Genomic DNA, 8401 nt, shown 5'->3' on the forward strand with positions numbered 1-8401 from the left:
CATGATTCGGGTGTTCGGGGGTTTTCTCCCCCTTGATCTGTATTTTTCTCCACATGGTCGGTGTGAATCTCCACCGATCGGGAATCTCACCGATTTTTCTGTAGAGGAATTCCCTTCGAAGCATCATCCTCCACCTCCTTCGATTTACGACCTTCACTTTTGATCGCACCATGACTTTTTTATGCAATTCCCACAGACGGCGCCCAATTGTTGATATGGAATCTCGCTCGTCCTTCCCCGCTCACAAACCCCGCAAGATACGAGCTCAACCTTGGGGGTCGAGGTACGTCTCCGACGAACAAGTCAGTACCAATAATATGATCTCAACTACTCAATAGAGAATTCAAGTAATTGATCACACGAAATATGAATACCTACCTCCTAATGTTTACCGGAGGTCTTTATATAGTGTATGGTGATGGAGTTATATTGGAATAACCACGATATGAGTTGTCATAGGAGAGTAACTCTTTAGAAGAGTCCTTTTACCTAATCGACTCTCTTCTCTAGTTGTTGGGTGGTAGGACTCTACCTTGGTGAGGCCATCTCATCCCGTTATTTCGATGGGCTTATTAGTGTGGTCGGTCCTACCATGAACCGCCTTGGCCGGACCTTGGTAGGTTGCGAACCTGGTCGGATCGTGCAACTGCCGGTTCAAACCGGGAGATATAGAATGACCATTTTAGTCATTAACACTATCTCCTTTGATATATCTTTCTTTCAATTGAGCTATGCATGTAACATTATCTTATAATATTGTTGAAACTTTTTTCTAATGGAAGACCGCATGTTTCTTGAATGTATTGGGTCATTGATCTTAACCAAATGTGTTCTCGACTTACTTCATGAATCGCTATTATCTCTCGTATGATTTGAAAAAGTAACAACAATTTGTTTTGTTGAATGCCATGTACTTCGACTTATTAATAAATAACTTGTTTGAGATTTTATTTTTTGTAGATCAAATAAATATCCTGCATTTGCATAACAAGTATGTTAATTCCACATTCATTTGAATAAAATAACTCATGTTAATAGTACCTTGAAGGTATTGAAATATATGCTTAATATCATTCAGGTTCTTCATGTTGGAGAAGAATTAAATCTTATTAATACACTTACCAAAAAATGCTATATCCAATTGTGTGCTATTAGCAAGATACATTAGTGTCCCAATTACATTTAGATATGATATTTCAAGACCAAGAAGTTCTTCATTGTTTTTATGAGGTTAAAATGAATCTTTCTTTAATTCGAGCAAGCTCACAACCGTCGAGGTATTTAATAGATGTATTTTATTAATGTAAAATCGCTTCAAAACCTTCTCTATAGAAGTTGATTGATGAACGAATATTCTATTATTCAGATGATCAATTTGCAAGCTTAGATAAAATTTTGTTTTTCCAATATCTTAAATTTCAATATTTTCAAATAATCTACTTCTTTTGGAATTTTTTTAAGAGTTTCGATGATATTTAAGTCATCAACATATACACTTATTATAACAAAGTTAGATCCATATCATTTAATAAAGACACAATAATAAATTGAATCATTTTTATGCCCTTCATTTAATAAATATTCATTAAGGAGATTATATCATATATGCTCTAATTGTTTTAATCCATACTTAAAGTCTTATTGGATAAATTTTTTGGGAATTTTATGTGCTTCAAGCATTTTGAATTCTTCAAAATTTTCATTTAAATTTCTCACTTGAGTGAGTCATATAAATATGCTATAATAATATCCATTAGATACATATCAAGTTTTTCATATACTGCCAGACCAATAAGATATCTGAAGGTGATTGCATCCACCAAAAGATAATATGTTTCGATATAATAAATGTCAAATCTTTGTAAAAATTCTTGTGCCATAATTTATGTTATATATCTCACGATTTCATTTTTTTCTCATTTCATTTTTGCACAAAAACTCATTTGTACTTCCATTGGTTTTATACTTTTAGATGTTTGAACTATATGTTTAAAAACTTTATTTTTTCAAGCGAATTCAATTTTGTTTGAATTGCGTCTTTTCAATTTTGGCCAATCAATTCTTCATTTACATTTATCAATAAATTTAGGTTCAAGATCCTCATCTTGTTTCATTATTTCAATAATAACATTATAGACAAAAATTGTCGACAACTAAATCTTTTTGGTTCCATCTCTTTCATGTAGTGATATAAGCAATCGAGATCTCTTTATTATTTTCAAGTACCTAAACCTTTTCTGGGATTTTATGGAAAAATATGTTTTTAGGATTTTCATGATAAATTGTCTTCATATTATGATCATCTTGATCATTTGCTCATTTTCTATTTTTTAAGAATTTATCCTTGGAACAAATTAATCTTCCGCGTTTTAAATGTGGTCCGGTTTCATTTGCAATCGACAGTTGTTCTACTAGGACATTAACCCAAATTAGAGTATCTGCAGCTAGAATACGAGATTTAGTAACTCTTGCAGGTCAGTAAATTTGGCAGTAGATTCCTAATACTTTGTAAATGCATTATTTTTTAAATTTCAGGTTCATATTGTTTAGTGCAACAATCTAAATGAGTAACGATAATGCATTCTAATCAATCTATTTTTCTAATTGTTTATTCCCCCCCCCCCCTCATGTTGGAAAAACTAATTTATCAAAATGATAATTAGCAAGTCTTACTATCTCTAGCCACTAGTAATATATTGAATTATAAGAGGTTTATATATAACATATATTCCCAACTTTTTTTGGGGACTCATTTTTGTTCATTGGAGTGGAGCAATTGGAACTTAAATCGCACATTCAAAAGTCATATATGATAAATATTTTGCTTCTGACCATAAGCAGATTGTAATAGGAAGAATTTATGATAACTTGTTCGCTTGATGCATACAAATGATACTGCATATAAAATAATATATCTCCATGCTAACTCATAAATTTTGTTCTTATAGGCAATTGTTTAGCTATTAATTGGAGACGATGAACACATTTATATGTGAAATCTTAGGGTATAAAGCATGCATTTTACTCATTTAGAGTGAAGCTACCGTGGGTTTTATGTTGTTTTTGTAGATTTTATAAATTTTTAGGACTTAAGCAAATATTTGGAGTTTTGGGTATGAAACATACAATTTTACACGTTAAGAGATCCGTTCAAATTCTCCAGTGTGAAAATGGGCCTGATCTAGAGCATGATGGGCTAGAGATGTGATTATGGGCCAACTCCAAAATATTTTAGAAATAAAGAAGAACAAGGAGAAAAGGAGTCCTTATATACGTCAATATTTTATTAAAAATAATCCTATTCAGAGAAGGAAGAGGGAAAAATTCCGTTTTTGAGTGTCTCTGTCCAGTTTCGATCAAGCCCTTCATCGAATCTTTATCAGGTGTCCAATTGAGCTGATTTTTGGAGGAGAACTTCAAGACTTCTTGATTCTTAAATCCAACGGTGGAATTGTGCATTTGATCTCTCTAAGTCAATTTGATTAGTACGCCAAAACCCTCCTTGGTTGAGTCAGATAGGAACTCTGAGTTTGATTCAAACTTTGTCAAGAATCATATCCCATGTAAACTCTATAAAAGGAGAGCATACTCCAGCAAGGGAGGATGTGTTTTAGAGCTTAGGAGGAGCACATTTTCTTTTCTCTTTGGTTTATTTAGGCTTTCTCTAGTTTTCTTTGATTGCTTTTGTGAGATTTTAATTTCTAGATTGAATGTTTAGGTTTAATTTTTTTATGTAATGCAATTTCAATTTCAATTTCAAGTTTTAAGATTTGTTTTTCTCTGGGTCTAACAATTGCAGATCAGATCTAGACTGGTTGTTAGGGTTGGTTGAGATTCAAATAGTTCGTTCAATTCTTTTTTATTATTTTCAAAGATGCAAGTAAGTAACCTTCTTCAATAATCTTCCCTCCCCTCTCCATTCCCACTTTTATCTACTCCTCCATATTATTAATTTAGGATTTACTTTCAGCATTTATTTATTGTTCTCCCTTCCCCTGAGTCCTTGATCAAAGATGCCTATAGTCGTGCCTCTCTTTGGTTAAGGTTTTCCTTTCCTTTATTGCTTTGTCATTTACTTTCTCGCAATTTACTTTTGGCATTTATTTATTGTTCTTGTTGGTAATACTCCATATATATTCAATTCCATAATTGACAGGGGAAAGATCTTTACCTGGATTCGCTTTCCCAAATATGAAGTATATGCAGCGGAAGTAAATCTAGATCCACGTTCTCGTTCCACCACTAAAGCTCTGCCGGGGTGATTCCACAATCACTAGAAAAGGGAATAATTTCCACAACCAAATGCCATGGAAAGAAGATGGAAGAGTGATCTAAAGCAAAGGAAGGAAACCTCCAAGCCTGCGATTCTAGGAGAGAGAGAGAGAGAGAGAGAGAGAGAGAGAGAGAGAGAGAGAGAGAGAGAGAGAGAGAGAGAGAGAGAGAGAGAGAGAGAGAGAGAGAGAGAGAGAGAGAGAGAGAGAGAGAGAGAGAGAGAGAGAGAGAGAGAGAGAGAGATGGAGCCGCCTCTTTTCTAGAAAAAATCTCGTACGAATGAATCACACACTTTCTCTCAAGTAATGCAGTGGTTACAAATATTTAACCTATATTTTGTAACCGCCCTAAAAGAGATTTTCTAGATTTGCCCTTGGGCATTTAATTTATTAATTATATTAATTATATTAATAAATTCCAACATCTCCCATTTGCACAAGGGCAAGTGTTGATCTCTCAATGTGTCCCAGACACACATGTATATCCCAGATATACACATTCAGTCTCTCTGCTATGTATCCCAGATACATAGACCTCGTGTCCCAAACACACATGTATATCCCAAATATACACATTCAATCTCTCTGCTATGTATCTCAGATACATAGACCTTTTGTGTCCCAAACACACATGTATATCCCAGATATACATATATATTGATCTCTTCGCTGTGCATCCCAGATACATAGACCACCTGTGTCCTAGACATTAATATCCACAAGTCATACTGGCAAAATGGGTTGTGCGACCGGTGATATACCTGCATGCGTGAGCCCCAAACTAGAAACCTTCCCAGAAGGCCAGAATGGCACATCACTCAAAGAAACAAATCAAATAAGCATTAGTGTAACACAGTGTCCTAGGTTTATTCAAACTCATTAGACTAAAGGTATCTCAATCCCTCAGAGAGATCACCTTCTTGTCCTTAAAATGTTCACCACTGTAACACATATAGTTGGCGCCAGCAAACACTTTCAGGGTGCAGTTGAATCAAACTTTTCCTTTCGCCCCAGACCATCACTACACTTAGGATTGACTCCTTTCCCGGTAATGCCCCTTTAGGTCAAATCTATCATGATCATAGGTTGTAATATCCCACCCTAAATCCACCAGGGGGGTACCCTATCCTGGATTACCCGGGGGGTGAATCACGGTCCCGCCGATCAAGTTTAGGAACGATCATAGCCACTTAGCACAATAATATGATCAAAAAGTAAGAATAATTCATTGTATTCAAATAATTTAATAATAAAATTCTAGAAAAAATCTCAGAAGGTTTCACAAATAATATCAGAGTGCGGAAATGATACAAATAGGACAAATAGTCAAAATGTGAAAAGGAGGGGAAAACCTGTCCTATAATAATAGCGGAAGGTAGATCGACTAAAATTAAGGGTTACAACCGGTTCCCAACATGACAAGGGAATAGACTAAAATACGGTCTCAACAAATTAACTAAAAGGTTAAAAAGAAAATGGAACGATATCCCAACACTAGCACACAAGTGCAAAGGCTGAACTGCTCCAGATAAGTCCCAATCTCGGACTACTAGTCTTTATCAACTTGTACACCGTGACCAGTGGGGTACGGGTCATCAACTTGGTCTTCAGAGTGTTGACCATCATAGTCAACGCTGGTGGTACCTGCAGAGAGTCTAACAAAAATGTTGCAAAGAGGAGTGAGTTCAAAAGAACTCAAAGAAGGCAAAGTTATTCCACAATAACATAGATACATGATACAAAACATAGCATGATGCAATATGATATGAAACACATGATGCAATTATGATTCTAACTCTATGTATGCTAGTCTCTATGGTAGACATGCTTTAAGTCATAGCACCATACTTCTTTGGGTAGGTCTCAATCACTCAAGCCTGGGGGAATTGGGTCCCGAAACCTTCCGGACAACCTTGGCTGGTGGGTTCGGTCACCGCTCTCTCACATCACCATTTGGTCTAAGTATTGGCGCATGTCAAGGTAAAGCCTAGCTCAATGCAAGTCATCTACTCAACCATATCAACTCGGATCCAGATATCGTCCATTCCTCGCCCTTGGCGATCCTTTCCGGTACCCTTCACACTAGAGTCAGCTAATCCCAGATTATGGACTCATTAACCCTATTGGTCATCCACAAATAGTAAACGCGAAGCTCTCACGTCCCCTCACGGATATGACCCACCGATCCTCAAGCGCCCATGAGCCCAAGTCTAGCTATTTGCAACCCTACCAATAAATGGCCCCCTTTCGGGTATCCGTAGTATGGTTTATGTCCTCTCCCGGGTTGGTTACCGGTCTTGAGCGCCCATCAAACTATACACTACCATGGGTCGTTCGGTCTCAATGCCCTTCCGATTCGGGTCTGATACGACAGTGGACATCCTAGCCATACATCTAGACAAGTCCTATATATGTCATCCAATAATTCGGAAAAGCGTCGATGGGCATCTTCGGAGAACATCCCATACTATTCCCTCCGATGTCCAAGGATAGAAATGTCAATAGGATATTCCCCAATCCCAAATCATACCTATTCAATCACATTCTCAATTCCATCATATCATACATAAATGACATTTCATCATATAGAAAGATACATACCATAAGATGATTAGTTACATATGAATTTATTAAGAATACATAACCATGATAACAAAAGAATATGTAAACATGGCACTACTATACTTGAAGTACTTATAACAGTCATATACCGTAGGAAATACGATAAAGAAGGTAAGTCTACTAAGTCTCTAACATAGAAGCAAGAATCACATAATCTATGTAGTTATGGTAACAACTGTCCTTACCTTAAGTCGCGATGATGATAATCCAACAATCTCAAAAGAATGATCCAAAGATGGTAATAAGACCCTAGACAAACATAAATGAAAGGTTAGAAAAAAAATTGGGAAAATCGGAGGTCGAACGGGTCAAAAACGAAGCAAGGTTACTCAAGTTAGGACAATGTTTGGTCGATGGCATCGACCAAAGAGGATCGACCAAAAATTGTCTTCGGGCTGCATAATGGGTTTTGGGGATTTTGGTCCGAAATGGGTCTTCCGGGTTTGGATCGATCCGAAACTTGGAGGGAATGCTAGGAACAGAGCAGGAGACTATGTAGCAAGAATTAACATGATCCAATGGTCAAATTGAAAACCCCCAAATTGAGGTCCTAGGTTCAAACTTGCAAGAATCATGTTCTTCAATGAAATCAATTGTAATTGCAAGAGAACTTAGGAATTTAATCAATAGAATGATGAACAACAGAATATAGACAATTACTAATATATAATCAGACCTAATTGAAAGAGAAAATCAGATTAAGAGATGAATTCATGTTGTAAAGAAGAGAAAAAATCAAAATAAGAAAGCAAGAACATCATGTATGAGAATCATAGCATGGAAAGCGTGAAGAGAGGTTTAATCAAAGCAAAAGAGCTTGTAGAAGAGGTGGTTGCAAGGTTGCAGCACCTTCTTCACGTAACTCAGTAGCGAGAACAAGATGAGGTAGAAGTAGATTAGAGAGAGAGTGAGAGATTACATACCTTGGAGAAGAGATTAGAGAAGAGAGACAATGATTTTTGTAGAAGATCATCACCCAAGCCAAGGAGGAGTCTAAGAGGAGCTTTCCCACGTTCTCGTGTGTTGAAATGAATAAAATATCGTTCTAGGTTCGAGGTTTCACTTAAATAGAAGAAGGAATATCCAAAAGCATCTTTTTCTCGAATCTGGGTAACTTTGGTCGATGGTCCTTGGTTGATGGCATCGACCAAAGAGCATCGACCAAAACAGTAATAGGTTTCAGCAGAAAATCCAGAAATAGTTCAGCAACTTCGAACAGGGATTCGGAGGGCTATACGAGGTCAAATTGAGTGAGGTTTTCTCCTACAAGTCAATCGAGAAGTCTAGTTTCCAGAAATACCTTTGGATCAAGCATGGGATTTCCATTAGGTCCACCAACTAAGCTCAAATTCTTTGATGCGCAAGCAGTATTTGCCGTACATAGTTCAGCAACTTCAGACAGGGGATTTGGAGGGCTATATGGGGTCAAATTGAGTTGGGGTTTTCTCCTACAAGTCCATCAAGAAGTCTAGTTTCTGAAAATACCTTCATATTGAGCACAGGAGTTC

The sequence above is a fragment of the Hakea prostrata genome, chromosome 5 (assembly GCF_041222555.1).
Source record: "Hakea prostrata isolate BN-2017 chromosome 5, UWA_Hpros_2, whole genome shotgun sequence".
In the NCBI taxonomy this organism is placed as follows: Eukaryota; Viridiplantae; Streptophyta; class Magnoliopsida; order Proteales; family Proteaceae; genus Hakea; species Hakea prostrata.